The 17,301-nt window shown below is 38.3% G+C and overlaps 1 long non-coding RNA gene across 1 annotated transcript; it reads left to right on the forward strand.

The window, feature by feature from the left end:
* Positions 1-8,915: 8,915 nt before the first annotated feature.
* On the forward strand, positions 8,916-17,152 carry LOC138983957 (uncharacterized). Its single transcript, XR_011461316.1, has 3 exons — positions 8,916-9,008; positions 16,377-16,430; positions 17,095-17,152. It is a non-coding gene; the product is annotated as an uncharacterized lncRNA (long non-coding RNA).
* Positions 17,153-17,301: the final 149 nt, after the last annotated feature.

A 17,301-nucleotide genomic window follows, 5' to 3' on the forward strand; every position in this document is an offset into this window, starting at 1 on the left:
ACTTTATTCTTCCTCAAGTAAATTGTTCTTAGTAGTTTCAACAGGAATCAGTCTTTGTCTGAAAAATCTTTATTTTACATTCATGCTTGATCATGGTTTGACTAAGTCTAGATGTGTAGATGGTCATTTTACCTTAGAATACTGACATGTGCAGCTACTGTGGACTTCCCAGTTGGTACTAGTGGTAAGGAACCTGCCTGCCAATGCAGGAGACATAAGAGACACAGGTTTGGTCCCTGGGTTGGGAAGATCCCCTGGAAGAGAGCATGGCCACCCACTCCAGTATTCTTGCCTGGAGAATTCCATGGACAGAGGAGCCTGGCAGGCTACAGTCCATAGGGTCACAAAGAGTCAGACATGGCTGAAGCAACTTTGCACACGCACATGCATTCAGCTACTATGTCTGAAAAAAGTATAATGAAACTGGTTCCCCAAGGCTGAAAACCAGAAAACTTGATTCACCTACTGCTTCAGGAACTACCTTCATCTGCCAGCCTACAGACTCTCCAGCATCCCCTATTCACAGAATTTAATATAGAGCCAGCTGGCAAAACAGAAATGTGATTTAGAGTCCCACACATAAGGGCTTCCCTGGTGGCTCAGATGGTAAAGAATCTGCCTGCAATGCAGAAGACCCAGGTTCAATCCCTGGGTCAGAAGATTTCCTGGAAAAGGGAATGGCAACCCACTTCAGTATTCTTGCCTAGAGAATTCCACGGACAGAGGAGCCTGGCAGGCTACAGTCCATGGGGTCACAAAGAGTCATACGTGGCTGACTGACTAACACACACACACAAAGCAGAGCACAGAAGGGTAGGGCCGGAGCACTGAGAATTAGTTCCTAAATCCCTTTTGTCTACTCAGCTACTTTGACTCTTCTACATATATTTGAATTTAGTTTCCATATAAAACAACAAAAAACCTCTCTTAGTTTCCAACTAGTAAGATGCAGCTATCCTTCATACAAGTGAAAGTTGTCTTCACTCTCTCCCCAGAATAAGAAGCAGCAAAGTTCCAACAATCTATCTCTGGGAGACAGTCATACTATCTCTGGGTCATGTTAATTACTTCCCAAATTTAGTTACAGCCCCATATGAACATTGTTATTTAGAGACTAAGCTGTAAAGTTAGCCTATAATAAAATTTGTATTTTAATTTAAAAGGGGGAAAACAGAAGAACATACATACATAGCTAAATAGATAGGTAGACTCATACACACTGTTTTCTGGCCCTATTTTTTGCTATTAAAAAATCAACTATAAATCTTCAATGCTTTTTGATAGTTAGTCTCTTTTTCTCTTGTAACTCTTAAGAGTATCTCTATCTTTGAAGTTCTCATTATCATGTGGCCAAGTGTAGACTTCTTTAATTTTTCCTGCTTGGAACTTCTGATTCCTGAAACTGAACATTTATGCCTTTCATCAAGTCTGAAAACCCTCAGTCCTTATGTTTCAGTATTACCTCACCCCTCTTTTCTCCTTTTTCACTTTTGGAAATTCCTATTATATAGGGGAGATCAGCCCTGGGATTTCTTTGGAAGGAATGATGCTAAAGCTGAAACTACAGTACTTTGGCCACCTCATGCGAAGAGTTGACTCATTGGAAAAGACTCTGATGCTGGGAGGGATTGGGGGCAGAAGGAGAAGGGGACGACAGAGGATGAGATGGCCGGATGGCATCACTGACTCAATGGATGTGAGTCTGAGTGAACCCTGGGAGTTGGTGATGGACAGGGAGGCCTGGTGTGCTGCGATTCATGGGGTCGCAAAGAGTCAGACACAACTGAGCAACTGAACTGATTATATATGTTAAGTCACTTCAGTTGCATCCGACTCTGTGCGACCCCACAGATGGCAGTCCATCAGGCTCCGCCGTCCCTGGGATTTTCCAGGCAAGAACACTGGAGTGGGTTGCCATTTCCTTCTCCAATGCATGAAAGTGAAAAGTGAAAGTGAAGCCACTCAGTCGTGTCTGACTAGTAGCGACCCCATGGACTGCAGCCTACCAAGCTCCTCCATCCATGAGATTCTCCAGGCAAGAGTACTTGAGTGGCTTGCCATTGCCTTCTCTGACCTTCTTATTTGGTTTTTCATATCTTTTTTTCAACTTGCAATGCATTAATAATTGTATAAATATAATTTTATTCAAGGTGGAAATTTTTATAAGTCAATTTTTGTTATCATTATTAAAACTAATTCTATACTTTAGGCAACAGAAGAAAAGAAAGATGAAGAAGAGGAAGGCCTAGAGGAGGGGACAGAGAAGGAAGAAGAGAAAAGATAAAATAACACCACTGTTATGTGATTTAATTGTTTACATTAGCCGTCAAACAGTATCTAAGTTACTGAGATTATACAATTCCTATTTTACTTTTTATGCATATTATTGTCTTATCATTATAAAAGTTTCTTTACTTAGGTTGAAAGAAAAATGTCTGACTCCCCTCCTTGATTCTGAAGAGCTGAACAAACCTTCATTGTACCTTACTCCTTCCCCTACAACTGATAAGGATGTTTAATATGTACACATTTCCTTTTCTAAAGGAGAGAAGATTCACACTGAGGACCTGAAAAATGTTCTTAAAAACGTGGGAATAGAGATCACAAAAAAGGAACACAAGAAGCTTATAAAAACTCTGCCCATTTCTGGTAAGCATTTAAGTGTGTTCTATATCATTGAAGTCTAAAAATGTATTCCTTCAACAAACATTTACTGAAGCTCTGTTTTGTACATAGCACTGTACTAAACTCTGCTGGGCAGGTACCTTGACTGTAGGGAGCACGTTTCCTCAAGTTCCTGCCCTCCTAAACAGAACTTCAGGGAAGGTTAGTTGTAGGGTTTTGTATAAGAAATTCTAACATTTGAAACATTTTATGTCAATTAAAAATATTGTTTAAAGATTCGATCTTAGCATTTTTTTGAAATCCTGTTCTTTTCACTTAGATTTTGGTTTAGGAAACTGGGACCTCTTTAGACAGAAGGCCCATAGAGGACACACATGTTCTTTCATCTCTTTAGGGGAAATCTAAAGTCTAAGCTGTAAGAGGAGAAAAGGGAAGGAGGATAGGAAAATGAAGAAAGAAAAATAAAGCCAAATTAGAGAGGAGAAATGGTAAAGAAAAAGCTACGTGTGATTCAGCCAAGTAGGATGTCACTAGCCGTGGTCTTCTATTCTGTCCAGTGGATAGATTCACTGCACTGAATTTTCTGAGTACTTTTTATTTCGAGAATAAACTTTGATAAATTTAAGTTTTCCCTTTCTGAAAGTAAATACTGATTCTTATGAATCATCAGAAACTCAATCATGCTTTTTGTTTTTGTTGTTGTTTGTTTGTTTACAGCTGATAAAAAGGTGTTTAAGAAAGAATTACTAAGGGGTGTGAAGTCTTTCAAAGGTGAGTGGAAAAAAAGACATGTGTCCATGTGTGCCCAGTCATCACCATATCATTGAAAATTATTTGTAAACATCATTTTTAAGACTATATCATCATGTTGTATTTACACATACACAATTTACTTGATTATTCTTTTCTCTTTTTAAAATTTATTTATTTTTTTATTGAAGGATAATTGCTTTACAGAATTTTTTTGTTTTCTGTCAAACCTGAACATGAATCAGCCATAGGTATACATATATCCCCTCCCTCCTGAGCCCCCCTCCCATCTCCCTCCCCATCCCACCCCTCCAGGTTGACACAGAACCCCTGTTTGAGTTTCCTGAGCCATACAGCGAATTCCCATTGGAACTTTACACATGGTGATGTAAGTTCCCATGTTACTCTCTATATACATCTCACCCTCTCCTCCTCTCTCCCCATGTCCATAAGTCTATTCTCTGCATCTGTTTCTCCATTGCTGCCCTGTACATAAATTCTTCAGTACCATTTTTCTATATGCCATATATATGCATTAAAATATGATGTTTATCTTTCTCTTCCTCTTACTTCACTCTGTATAATAGGTTCTAGGTTCATCCACCTCATCAGAACTGACTCAAAGGTGTTCCTTTTTATGGCTGAGTAATATTCCATTGTGTATATGTACTGCAACTTCTTTATCCATTCATCTGTTGATGGACACCTAGGTTGCTTCCATGTTCTAGCTATTGTAATTAATGCTGCAATGAACAATGGGATACATGTCTTTTTCAATTTTGGTTTCCTCAGGGTATATGCCTAGGAGTGGGATTGCCAGGTTATATGGTGGTTTTATTCCTAGTTCTTTAAGGAATCTCCATACCGTCCACCATAGTGGCTGAATCAATTTACATTCCCACCAATAGTGCAAGAGCAATCCCTTTTCTCTACACCCTTTCCAGCATTTATTGTTTGTAGACTTTTTGATGATAGCCATTCTGACCAGTGTAAGGTGATATCTCATTGTAGTTTTAATTTGCATTTCTCTAATAAGAGCAATGTTGAGCATCTTTTCATGTGTTTGTTAGCCATCTGTATGTCTTCCTTGGAGAAATGTCTGTTTAGGCCTTTTTCCCACTTTTTGATTGAGTTGTTTGTTTTTCTGGTATTGAGTTGTATGAGCTGCTTATATATTTTGGAAATTAATCCTTTGTCATTTGTTTCATTTGCTATTATTTTATCCCATTCTGAGGGTTGTCTTTTCACCTTGCTTATAGTTTCCTTTGCTGTGCAAAAGCTTTTAAGTTTAAACAGGTCCCACTTGTTTACTTTTGTTTTTATTTCCATTAATCTAGGAGGTGCGTCATAGAGGATCTTGCTTTGATTTATGTCATTGAGTGTTCTGCCTATGTTTTCCTCTAAGAGTTTTATAGTTTCTGGTCTTACATTTAGGTCTTTAATCCATTTTGATTTTATATTTCTGTATGATGTTAAAAAGTGTTCTAATTTCATTCTTTTCATGTAGCTGTCCAGTTTTCCCAGCACCATTTATTGAAGAGGCTGTCTTTTCCTCATTGCATATTCTTGCCTCCTTTGTCAAAAATAAGGTATCCAGAGGTGTGTGGGTTTATTTCTGGGCTTTCTACCTTGTTCCATTGGTATATTTCTGTTTTTATGCCAGTACCATACTGTCTTGATGACTGTGGCTTTGTAATATACTCTGAAGTCAGGAAGTTTGATTCCTCCAGCTCCATTCTTCTTTCTCAGGACTGCTTTGGCTATTCAGGGTCTTTTGTGTTTCTGTATGAATTGTGAAATTTTTTGTTCTAGTTCTTTGAAAAATGTCATTGGTAATTTGATAAAGATCGCATTGAGTCTGTAGATTGTATTTGGTAATATAGTCATTTTTACAATATTGACTCTTCTTACCCAGGAACATGGAATATCTCTCCATCTGTTTATGTTGTCTTTGATTTCTTTCATTAGTGTCTTATAATTTTCTGTGTACAGTTCTTTTGTCTCCTTAGTAAGTTTATTCCTAGATACTTAATTCTTTTTATTGCAATGGTGAATGGGATTGATTCCTTAATTTCTCTTTCTAATTTTTCATTGTTAGTATATAGAAATGCAAGTGATTTCTGTATATTGATTTTGTATCCTGCAACTTTGCTAAATTCACTGATTAGCTCTAGTAATTTTCTGATACGATCTTTAGGGTTTTCTACGTACAGTATCATGTCATCTACAAATGATGAGAGCTTTACTTCTTCTTTTCCAATCTGGATTCCTTTTATTTCTTTTTCTTCTCTGATTGCTATAGCTAGGACTTCCAGAACTATGTTGAATAATAGTGGTGAAAGTGGGCACACCTGTCTTGTTCCTGATCTTAGGGGGAATGTTTTCAGTTTTTAACCATTGAGAATAATGTTTGTTCTAGGTTTATCATATATGGCCTTTACTATGTTGAGGTAGGTTCCTTCTATGCCCATTCTTTGAAGAGTTTTGATCATTAATGGGTGCTGAATTTTGTCAAAGGCTTTTTCTGCATCTATTGAGATGATCATATGGTTTTTATCTTTCAATTGGTTAATATGGTGTATCACATTGATTGATTTGTGTATATTGAAGAATCCTTGCATCCCTGGAATAAACCCAACTTGATCATGGTGTGTGAGCTTTTTGATGTACTGCTGAATTCTGTTTGTTAAAATTTTGTTGAGGATTTTTGCATCTATGTTCATCAATGATAGTGGCCTATAGTTTTCTTTTTTTGTGTTGTCTTTGTCTGGTTTTGGTATCAGGGTGATGGTGGCCTCATAAAATGACTTTGGAAGTGTTCCTTCCTCTGAAATTTTTTGAAAGAGTTTTAGAAGGATAGGCATTAGCTCTTCTCGAAATGTTTGATAGAATTCTCATGTGAAGCCATCTGGTCCTGGGCTTTTGTTTTTTGGGAGATTTTTTGATCCCAGCTTCAATTTCAGTGCTTGTAATTGGGTTGTTTATAATTTCTATTTCTTCCTGGTTCAGTCTTGGAAGATTGAACTTTTCTAAGAATCTGTCCATTTTTTCCAGGTTATCCATTTTATTGCCATATAGTTGTTCATAATAGTCTCTTATAATCCTTTGTATTTCTGCATTGTCTGTTGTAACTTCTCCTTTCTCATTTCTAATTTTGTTGATTTGATTCTTCTCTCTTTTTTTCTTGATGAGTCTAAAGGCTTGTCAATTTCATTTATCTTCTCGAAGAACCAGCTTTTAGTTTTCTTAATCTTTACTATTGTTTCTTTCACTTCTTTTTCATTTATTTATGCTTGGATCTTTATGATTTCTTTCCTTCTACTAATTTTGGAGGTTTTTTGTTCTTTTTCCAGTTGTTTTAGGTGAAGTTAGGTTGTCTATTAGATGTTTTTCTTGTTTCTTGAGGTAGGATTGTATTGCTGTAAACTTCCCTCTTAGAACTGCTTTTGCTGCATCCTGTAGATTTTGAGTTGCCATGTTTTTCTTGTCATTTGTTTCTAGAATTTTTTTTTCCTTTTGATTTCTTTAGTAACCTGTTGGCTATTTAGAAATGTGTTGTTTAATCTCCATGAGTTTCTGTTTCTTATAGTTTTTTTCTAGTAATTGATATCTAGTCTCATAGTGCTGTGGTCAGAAAAGATGCTTGATATGATTTCAGTTTTCTTAAACTTACTGAGGTTTGATTTGTGACCCAAGATGTGGTCTATCCTGGAGAATGTTTCATGTGCACTTTGGAAGAAGGTGTATTCTTCTGCATTTGGATGGAATGTCCTGAAGATAAAAATGAGATCCATCTCATCTAATGTATCATTTAAGACTTGTGTTTCCTTATTACTTTTCTGTTTTGATGATCTGTCCATTGATGTGAGTGGGGTGTTAAAGTCTCCTACTATTTATTGTGTTACTGTCAATTTCTCCTTTTATGTCTGTTAGTGTTTGTCTTATGTACTGAGGTGCTCCTCTGTTGGGTGCATAGGTATTTACAGTTGTTATGTCTTCCTCCTGGATTGATCCCTTGATCATTATGTAGTGTCCTTCCTTATCTCTTGTAGTCTTCTTTACTTTAAGGTCTTTTTTTTTCTGATATGAAGATTGCTACTCCAGCTTTCTTTTGCTTCCCATTTGCATGGAATAAGTTTTTCCATCCTCTCATATTCAGTCTATATGTGTCTTTAGGTCTGAAGTGGGTTTTCTGTAGACAGCATAGATATGGGTCTTGTTTCTGTATCCATTCAGCCAGCCTGTGTCTTTTGGTTGGAGCATTTAACCCATTTACATTTAAAGTAATTATTGATATATATGTTCCTATTGCCATTTTCTTAATTGTTTGTGATTGATTTTGTAGATCTTTTTTCTTTTCTTGTATTTCTTGACTATGTAAGTCCCTTTAACATTTGCTGTAAAGCTGGTTTGATTTTTCTTTTCTTATTGAACATTTAGGTAGTCTGTAATGCTTTACTGTTATGCATATGTGATCTTTATACATAAATATTTATTCAACTTTAAAATCATTTTTAGATAGAGCTTTCCAACTAGAATTACCAGGTCAAAGGATCTTAACTCTTGGGTGTATATAAATGAATAAGAGCACCCATTACTGTCATGTGTTGGCCACTATATACTGTTTCACATTTTTTGAGCCTTGTTAATTTCACAGATGAAAAATGGAGTATTTTATCTATTGGTGAAGTTGAAAATGGTTTATATCTTTCAGTCTTTTAATTATTTGTCTGGCATCTTGTCCACTATCCTATGGCATCTTTGCATTTTTCCTATTAATTTCAATGACTTCTTTATAAGGATATTAGCACATTGTCATGTCTATAGAAAATATTTTTCCATTTGGTTGTTTGCATCTTTACTTTATTATGTTGTATTTTTTAACAACAGTTTTATTAAAGTATAATTTATACACCTTGTAATTTAGCCATTTAAAATGTACAATTCAATGCTTTTTAGTATAGTAACAGAGTTGTGCAACCGTCACTACAATTAATTTAGAACATTGTCATTACCAAAAAGAAACTGCACTAATTAGCAGTCACTCCCCATTCCCTATAACTCTCGCAGACCTAGGCAGCCACCAAATTACTTTCTGTCCACTATGTTGTACTTCAGTACACAGACATTTTTCATTTTTATGTGTTTATATCAGTCATTCCTTCTGTGATTTCTTCTTGTCATTTTGTATTTAGAAAGCCTGCCTCATTAACTAGTTTTTCTGTAGTATAAATTACATTAAGAAGCTAATTTATTGTTACTGTAGGAAGTTTCAGATCTTACTTTTTGACCAGAATGACATGATTTGGTTGTTGTCATTGTCTAATTTACCAGAGTTGCCAAACTCTTTCTTTACATTTTTCTCCCCAATATAAACTTCTCCCAGTTAGTTTTGGGATCATATTTTGTTTCTTATTCCACACAACTTGGTGTAAAGCTCTTTTGTGCTTTTATTTCTAGGTAAGTGTTAACAGTCTGAATTTTTCATTTCATGACATTCTTATCTATTTTCTCTTGTTTTTATTAAGGAGGCAAGGTTACTGTCAGTGACCTAAGTAATGTTCTACAAAACACTGGATTCAAACTTGAAGCAAAGGAAATCCAGGACTTGCAGACCCACCTACCAATTGCTGGTGAGCCTTTAGGATGCCTTTATCTTGTAGATGACTCAGCTCACTCTGAAAGCAGTGAGGAAAGACATGTTCAGAAGAGAAAACTGAAAGCAGAGATACAATGTAGAGGCTGTTGCTGAAGTTCAGATGACAGAGCCTTATAAAAATCCAGATAATAAGGGTCTTATTTAGGGAGCCACACTGGTAATATATTGGGAAGACTGATCTGATGTGGTAGGTGAAAGGGAGATAAAGAATAAAAGTGTGAATCAGAGGACTGTGGATCATGGGATTGCCTCAGAACAAAAAATGGGGTGGGGGGAAAGAGAACAGAGAGAAAATACCTTTTTAGGACATAATTGAAGTAATTACAGGAAAGTTAGATACAAGGTATCAGCCAATTGAGTAAGATAAGGAAGAAAGATAAAGGAAAGATAAAAAAGAATTAGGAAAAGATTATATAAAGATACATACATAAGAATATAGACTGACCTTTTTTTTTAAAATAGCATAACTGGAATGGAATCAGGGCTAAGAAGAAAGGACTCAGACTGAAGAAAAGAAGGGGAGTAGTCTCTTCTTTCTTCACTGGAGAATCTTGCCTGGCATAGGGGCTGGTTTCAAGTTTCCTTTGTAATAGCATGGAACCCCAAGGACTAGAAAGAAGATCTTTTTCTAGAGCAAGATTTCATTGTTCAAGGATGAAAGTCATGAGTTTTAAACACATTTCTTTGTACCAACAATATGCCAGCATTGTGTTGTATTGCTTTATTTAACTTGGCAACTGTTTATACTATTTCTGTGCAATGTATTTATTATTAATAGATACATTAACACCTTCAGTTCAGTTCAGTTCAGTTCAGCTCAGTCGCTCAGTCGTGTCTGACTCTTTGCGACCCCGTGAAGCGCAGCACGCCAGGCCTCCCTGTCCATCACCAACTCCCGGAATTCACTCAGACTCACGTCCATCGAGTCAGTAATGCCATCCAGCCATCTCATCCTCTGTCGTCCCCTTCTCCTCCTGCCCCCAATCCCTCCCAGCATCAGAGTCTTTTCCAATGAGTCAACTCTTCGCATGAGGTGGCCAAAGTACTGGAGTTTCAGCTTTAGCATCATTCCTTCCAAAGAAATCCCAGGGCTGATCTCCTTCAGAATGGACTGGTTGGATCTCCTTGCAGTCCAAGGGACTCTCAAGAGTCTTCTCCAATACCACAGTTCAAAAGCATCAATTCTTCGGCGCTCAGCCTTCTTCACAGTCCAACTCTCACATCCATACATGACCACTGGAAAAACCATAGCCTTGACTAGACGGACCTTTGTTGGCAAAGTAATGTCTCTGCTTTTGAATATGCTATCTAGGTTGGTCATAACTTTCCTTCCAAGGAGTAAGCGTCTTTTAATTTCATGGCTGCAGTCACCATCTGGAGTGATTTTGGAGCCCAGAAAAATAAAGTCTGACACTGTTTCCCCATCTATTTCCCATGAACTGATGGGACCAGATGCCATGATCTTCATTTTCTGAATGTTGAGCTTTAAGCCAACTTTTTAACTCTCCTCTTTCACTTTCACCAAGAGGATTTTTAGTTCCTCTTCACTTTCTGCCATAAGGGTGGTGTCATCTGCATATCTGAGGGTATTGATATTTCTCCCGGCAATCTTGATTCCAGCTTGTGCTTCATCCAGCCCAGCGTTTCTCATGATGTACTCTGCACATAAGTTAAATAAGCAGGGTGACAATATACAGCCTTGACATACTCCTTTGCCTATTTGGAACCAGTCTGTTGTTCCATGTCCAGTTCTAATAGTTGCTTCCTGACCTGCATACAAGTTTCTCAGGAGGAAGGTCAGGTGGTCTGGTATTCCCATCTCTTTCAGAATTTTCCACAGTTTATTGTGATCCACCCAGTCAAAGGCTTTGACATAGTCAATAACGCAGAAATAGATGTTTTTCTGGAACTCTCTTGCTTTTTCGATGATCCAGCAGATGTTGGCAATTTGGTCTCTGGTTCCTCTGCCTTTTCTAAAACCAGCTTGAACATCTGGAAGTTCACGGTTTATATATTGCTAAAGCCTGGCTTGGAGAATTTTGAGCATTACTTTGTAGTGTGTGAGATGAGTGCAATTGTGGGGTAGTTTGAGCATTCTTTGGCATTGACTTTCTTTGGGGTTGGAATGAAAACTGACCTTTTCCAGTCCTGTGGCCACTGAGTTTTCCAAATTTGCTGGCATATTGAGTGCAGCACTTTCACAGCATTGTCTTTCAGGATTTGGAATAGCTCCACTGGAATTCCATCACCTCCACTAGCTTTGTTCGTAGTGATGCTTTCTAAGGCCCACTTGACTTCACATTCCAGAATATCTGGCTCTAGGTGAGTGATCACACCATCGTGATTATCTGGGTCATGAAGATCTTTTTTGTACAGTTTTTCTGTGTATTCTTGCCACCTCTTCTTAATATCTTCTGCTTCTGTTAGGTCCATACCATTTCTGTCCTTTATTGACCCCATCTTTTGCATGAAATGTTCCTTGGAATCTCTGATTTTCTTGAAGTGATCCTAGTCTTTCCCATTCTGTTGTTTTCCTCTATTTCTTTGCACTGATCGCTGAGGAAGGCTTTCTTATCTCTTCTTGCTATTCTTTGGAACTCTGCATTCAGATGCTTATATCTTTCCTTTTCTCCTTTGCTTTTCGCTTCTCTTCTTTTCACAGCTATTTGTAAGGCCTCCCCAGACAGCCATTTTACTTTTTTGCATTTCTTTTCCATGAGGATGGTCTTGATCCCTGTCTCCTGTACAATGTCACGAACCTCAGTCCATAGTTCATCAGGCACTCTGTCTATCAGATCTAGGCCCTTAAATCTATTTCTCACTTCCACTGTATAATCATAAGGGATTTGATTTAGGTCATACTTGAATGGTCTAGTGGTTTTCCCTACTTTCTTCAATTTAAGTCTGAATTTGGCAATAAGGAGTTCATGATCTGAGCCACAGTCAGCTCCTGGTCTTGTTTTTGCTGACTGTATAGAGCTTCTCCATCTTTGGCTGCAAAAGAATATAATCAATCTGATTTTGGTGTTGACCATCTGGTGATGTCCATGTGTAGAGTCTTCCTCTTACTAGATATATATTTGTAGATATCTTCTCACATTCAGTAGGTTGCCTTCTCATTTTGTTGATGGTTCCTTTTTATGTACAAAAGCATTTTCAGTTCAGTTCAGTTCAGTCTCTCAGTCATGTCAGACTCTTTGTGACCCCATGAGTCACAGCACTCCAGGCCTCCCTGTCCATCACCAACTCCCGGAGTTCACCCAAACTCATGTACATCGAGTTGGTGATGCCATCCAGCCATCTCATCCTCTGTCGTCCCCTTCTCCTCCTGCCCCCAGTCCCTCACAGCTTCAGGGTCTTTGCCAATGAGTCAACTCTTTGCATGAAGTGGCCAAAGTATTGGAGTTTCAGCTTCAGCATCAGTCCTTCCAATGAACACCCAGGACTGGTCTCCTTTAGGATGGACTGGTTGGATCTCCTTGCAGTCCAAAGGACCCATAAGAGTCTTCTTCAGCACCACAGTTCAAAAGCATAAAATTCTTCTTTCACTTTCACCAAGAGGATTTTTAGTTCCTCTTCACTTTCTGCCATAAGGGTGGTGTCATCTGCATATCTGAGGGTATTGATATTTCTCCCCGGCAATCTTGATTCCAGCTTGTGCTTCATCCAGCCCAGCGTTTCTCATGATGTACTCTGCACATAAGTTAAATAAGCAGGGTGACAATATACAGCCTTGACATACTCCTTTGCCTATTTGGAACCAGTCTGTTGTTCCATGTCCAGTTCTAATAGTTGCTTCCTGACCTGCATACAAGTTTCTCAGGAGGAAGGTCAGGTGGTCTGGTATTCCCATCTCTTTCAGAATTTTCCACAGTTTATTGTGATCCACCCAGTCAAAGGCTTTGACATAGTCAATAAGGCAGAAATAGATGTTTTCTGGAACTCTCTTGCTTTTTTCTCGATGATCCAGCAGATGTTGGCAATTTGGTCTCTGGTTCCTCTGCCTTTTCTAAAACCAGCTTGAACATCTGGAAGTTCACGGTTTTATATATTGCTAAAGCCTGGCTTGGAGAATTTTGAGCATTACTTTGTAGTGTGTGAGATGAGTGCAATTGTGGGGTAGTTTGAGCATTCTTTGGCATTGACTTTCTTTGGGGTTGGAATGAAAACTGACCTTTTCCAGTCCTGTGGCCACTGAGTTTTCCAAATTTGCTGGCATATTGAGTGCAGCACTTTCACAGCATTGTCTTTCAGGATTTGGAATAGCTCCACTGGAATTCCATCACCTCCACTAGCTTTGTTCGTAGTGATGCTTTCTAAGGCCCACTTGACTTCACATTCCAGAATATCTGGCTCTAGGTGAGTGATCACACCATCGTGATTATCTGGGTCATGAAGATCTTTTTTGTACAGTTTTTCTGTGTATTCTTGCCACCTCTTCTTAATATCTTCTGCTTCTGTTAGGTCCATACCATTTCTGTCCTTTATTGACCCCATCTTTGCATGAAATGTTCCCTTGGAATCTCTGATTTTCTTGAAGTGATCCCTAGTCTTTCCCATTCTGTTGTTTTCCTCTATTTCTTTGCACTGATCGCTGAGGAAGGCTTTCTTATCTCTTCTTGCTATTCTTTGGAACTCTGCATTCAGATGCTTATATCTTTCCTTTTCTCCTTTGCTTTTCGCTTCTCTTCTTTTCACAGCTATTTGTAAGGCCTCCCCAGACAGCCATTTTACTTTTTTGCATTTCTTTTCCATGAGGATGGTCTTGATCCCTGTCTCCTGTACAATGTCACGAACCTCAGTCCATAGTTCATCAGGCACTCTGTCTATCAGATCTAGGCCCTTAAATCTATTTCTCACTTCCACTGTATAATCATAAGGGATTTGATTTAGGTCATACTTGAATGGTCTAGTGGTTTTCCCTACTTTCTTCAATTTAAGTCTGAATTTGGCAATAAGGAGTTCATGATCTGAGCCACAGTCAGCTCCTGGTCTTGTTTTTGCTGACTGTATAGAGCTTCTCCATCTTTGGCTGCAAAGAATATAATCAATCTGATTTTGGTGTTGACCATCTGGTGATGTCCATGTGTAGAGTCTTCCTCTTACTAGATATATATTTGTAGATATCTTCTCACATTCAGTAGGTTGCCTTCTCATTTTGTTGATGGTTCCTTTTTATGTACAAAAGCATTTTCAGTTCAGTTCAGTTCAGTCTCTCAGTCATGTCAGACTCTTTGTGACCCCATGAGTCACAGCACTCCAGGCCTCCCTGTCCATCACCAACTCCCGGAGTTCACCCAAACTCATGTACATCGAGTTGGTGATGCCATCCAGCCATCTCATCCTCTGTCGTCCCCTTCTCCTCCTGCCCCCAGTCCCTCACAGCTTCAGGGTCTTTGCCAATGAGTCAACTCTTTGCATGAAGTGGCCAAAGTATTGGAGTTTCAGCTTCAGCATCAGTCCTTCCAATGAACACCCAGGACTGGTCTCCTTTAGGATGGACTGGTTGGATCTCCTTGCAGTCCAAAGGACCCATAAGAGTCTTCTTCAGCACCACAGTTCAAAAGCATCAAATTCTTCTATGCTCAGCTTTCTTCACAGTACAACTCTCACATCCATACATGACCACTGAAAAAACCATAGCCTTGACTATACGGACCTTTGTTGGCAAAATAATATCTCTGCTTTTCAATATGCTATCTAGGTTGGTCATAACTTTCCTTCCAAGGAGTAAGCGTCTTTTAATTTCATGGCTGCAGTCACCATCTGCAGTGATTTTGGAGCCCAAAAAAATGAAGTCTGACACTGTTTCCCCATCTATTTCCCATGAACTGATGGGACCAGATGCCATGATCTTCGTTTTCTGAATGTTGAGCTTTGAACCGACTTTTTCACTCTTCTCTTTCACTTTCATCAAGAAGCTCTTTAGTTCTTCACTTTCTGCCATAAGGGTGGTGTCATCTGCATATCTGAGGTTATTGATATTTCTCCCGGCAATCTTGATTCCAGCTTGTGCTTCTTCCAGCCCAGCATTTCTCATGATATACTCTGCATAGAAGTTAAGTAAGCAGGGTGACAATATACAGCCTTCATGTATTCCTTTTTCTATTTGGAACCAGTCTGTTGTTCCATGTCCAGTTCTAACAGTTGCTTCCTGACCTGCCTACAGGTTTCTCAAGAGGCAGGTCAGGTGATCTGGTATTCCCATCTCTTTCAGAATTTTCCACAGTTTATTGTGATCCACACAGTCAAGGCTTTGGCATAGTCAATAAAGCAGAAATAGAAATTTTTCTGGAACTCTTTTGCTTTTTCGATGATCCAGCAGATGTTGGCAATTTGGTCTCTGGTTCCTCTGCCTTTTCTAAAACCAGCTTGAACATCTGGAAGTTCATAGTTCACAGACTGCTGAAGCCTGGCTTGGAGAATTTTGAGCATTACTTTACTAGTATGTGAGATGAATGCAATTGTACAGTAGTTTGAGCATTCTTCGGCATTGCCTTTCTTTGGGATTAGAATGAAAACTGACCTTTTCCAGTCCTGTGGCCACTACTGGGTTTTCCAAATTTGCTGGCATATTGAGTGCAGCACTTTCACAAGCATCATCTTTCAGGATTTGAAATAGCTCCACTGGAATTCCATCACCTCCACTAGCTTTGTTTGTAATGATGGTTCCTAAGGCCCACTTGACTTCACATTCCAGGATGTCTGGCTCTAGGTGAGTGATCACACCATCGTGATTATCTGGGTCGTGAAGATCTTTTTAATTTAATATATTTTGTTTAGCTTTTTTTTTTTGTTGAAGCATTTTAGTTTAATGTAATTCTATTTGAATATTTTTGCTTTTGTTTCCCTTGCCTAAGGAGACACATCCAAAAAATACATATATATTTCTAAGTTCAGTGTTTAAGAGCTTACTGCCTATGTTTTTTTCTAGGAGTTTTATCATTTCAGGGCTTACATTTAAGTCTTTAATCCATTTTGAGTTTATCTTGGTATGTGGTTTAAGAAAATGGTTCAGATTTCCCAGACTACTTATTGAAGAGACTTGTGTATTTAATTTTTCAATTATCTTTGTTAAAGATACTTTATTATCTTTGTTATTGTTGTTGTTTAGTCTCTAAGTGCTGTCCAATGCTTTTGTGACACCATGGACTATAGCCCACCAGGTTGCTCTGTCCATGGGATTTCCCATGTAAGAATACTGGAGTGGGTTGCTGTTGCCTTCTCCAGGCGATCTTCCAACCCAGGGATCAAACCGGTGTCTCCTGAATTGGCAGGTGGATTCTTTACCACTGAGCCACTTGGTACAAATACCTGAATCTAAATTCTGAATTTCTTACAGAAGATGAAGAGGTTGGCTTGGATGTGTTGATGGATGCAGCAAACACTTTTACAGGTGAGTAAGAATTTGTATCAGATGTTATAAAATTGAGGTCTTGATGTTTTATGGAGAATTACTTACTTACAGCAGTAGTTTACTCTGTCCAGTCACTAGTAAGTTCACTCTGCTCTTTTATCTATTTATTGATAATTTTGACTTGTTGACAATAGTTTAGGTTATTAGAGATTTAGAGAAAGTGTGGCCCCTTCCATAAGGAATATTAACTTGTCCAGTGTTTTGGCCAGTAATGTGCTCTCATTTCTCTAGTGCTTAAAAAAATCAAAATATAGGTGAACACAATAAATCTTAATGTGAAGTTTTTGCATCAGGAAATGTGATGTCTTTGAACAGTCAGTTCCATAATTCAGGTTAAGAAGCAGTAACAGAGATATTACTTGCCTGTAGACTCTACTTACCATTACGAGTCATTGTGCTTCTGTGTTACTCTATGCCACACTGACCCATACACAGGATAGAAATGTTATCTATCTTCTGATTTGAATTTAAAAAGCCTTTCAAGTAATGGATTTCACAATAACTCTGTGTAAGTGAAGTCAGCTCATGTATTTAAACTTCATCCTGCAGTTAAAAGTAAGGTTGTACTGGATTATTTTTTTATAATTTAGAATAATTAGACTTCTTAATATTATCACCTGAAACAATTCCCATCTATTCAAAGGAGACAAGGTGGAAGCCAGTGACTTTAAAACTGTGCTGGGAAACATGGGACTCGAGCTCACTGAAAAAGAACAGTTTCTGCTGTCAAAAACTCTGCCAATCTCTAGTGAGTAGTTAACGTCCCATCCTGGTGCTCAGGGAAATGTGATATTGTGGGCTTTGGAGTGAGAATTGTCCAGTGTCCTGAGAAACCCCCTAAGAAAAATGC

Source organism: Bos mutus, chromosome 19, assembly GCF_027580195.1.
Source record: "Bos mutus isolate GX-2022 chromosome 19, NWIPB_WYAK_1.1, whole genome shotgun sequence".
NCBI lineage: Eukaryota > Metazoa > Chordata > Mammalia > Artiodactyla > Bovidae > Bos > Bos mutus.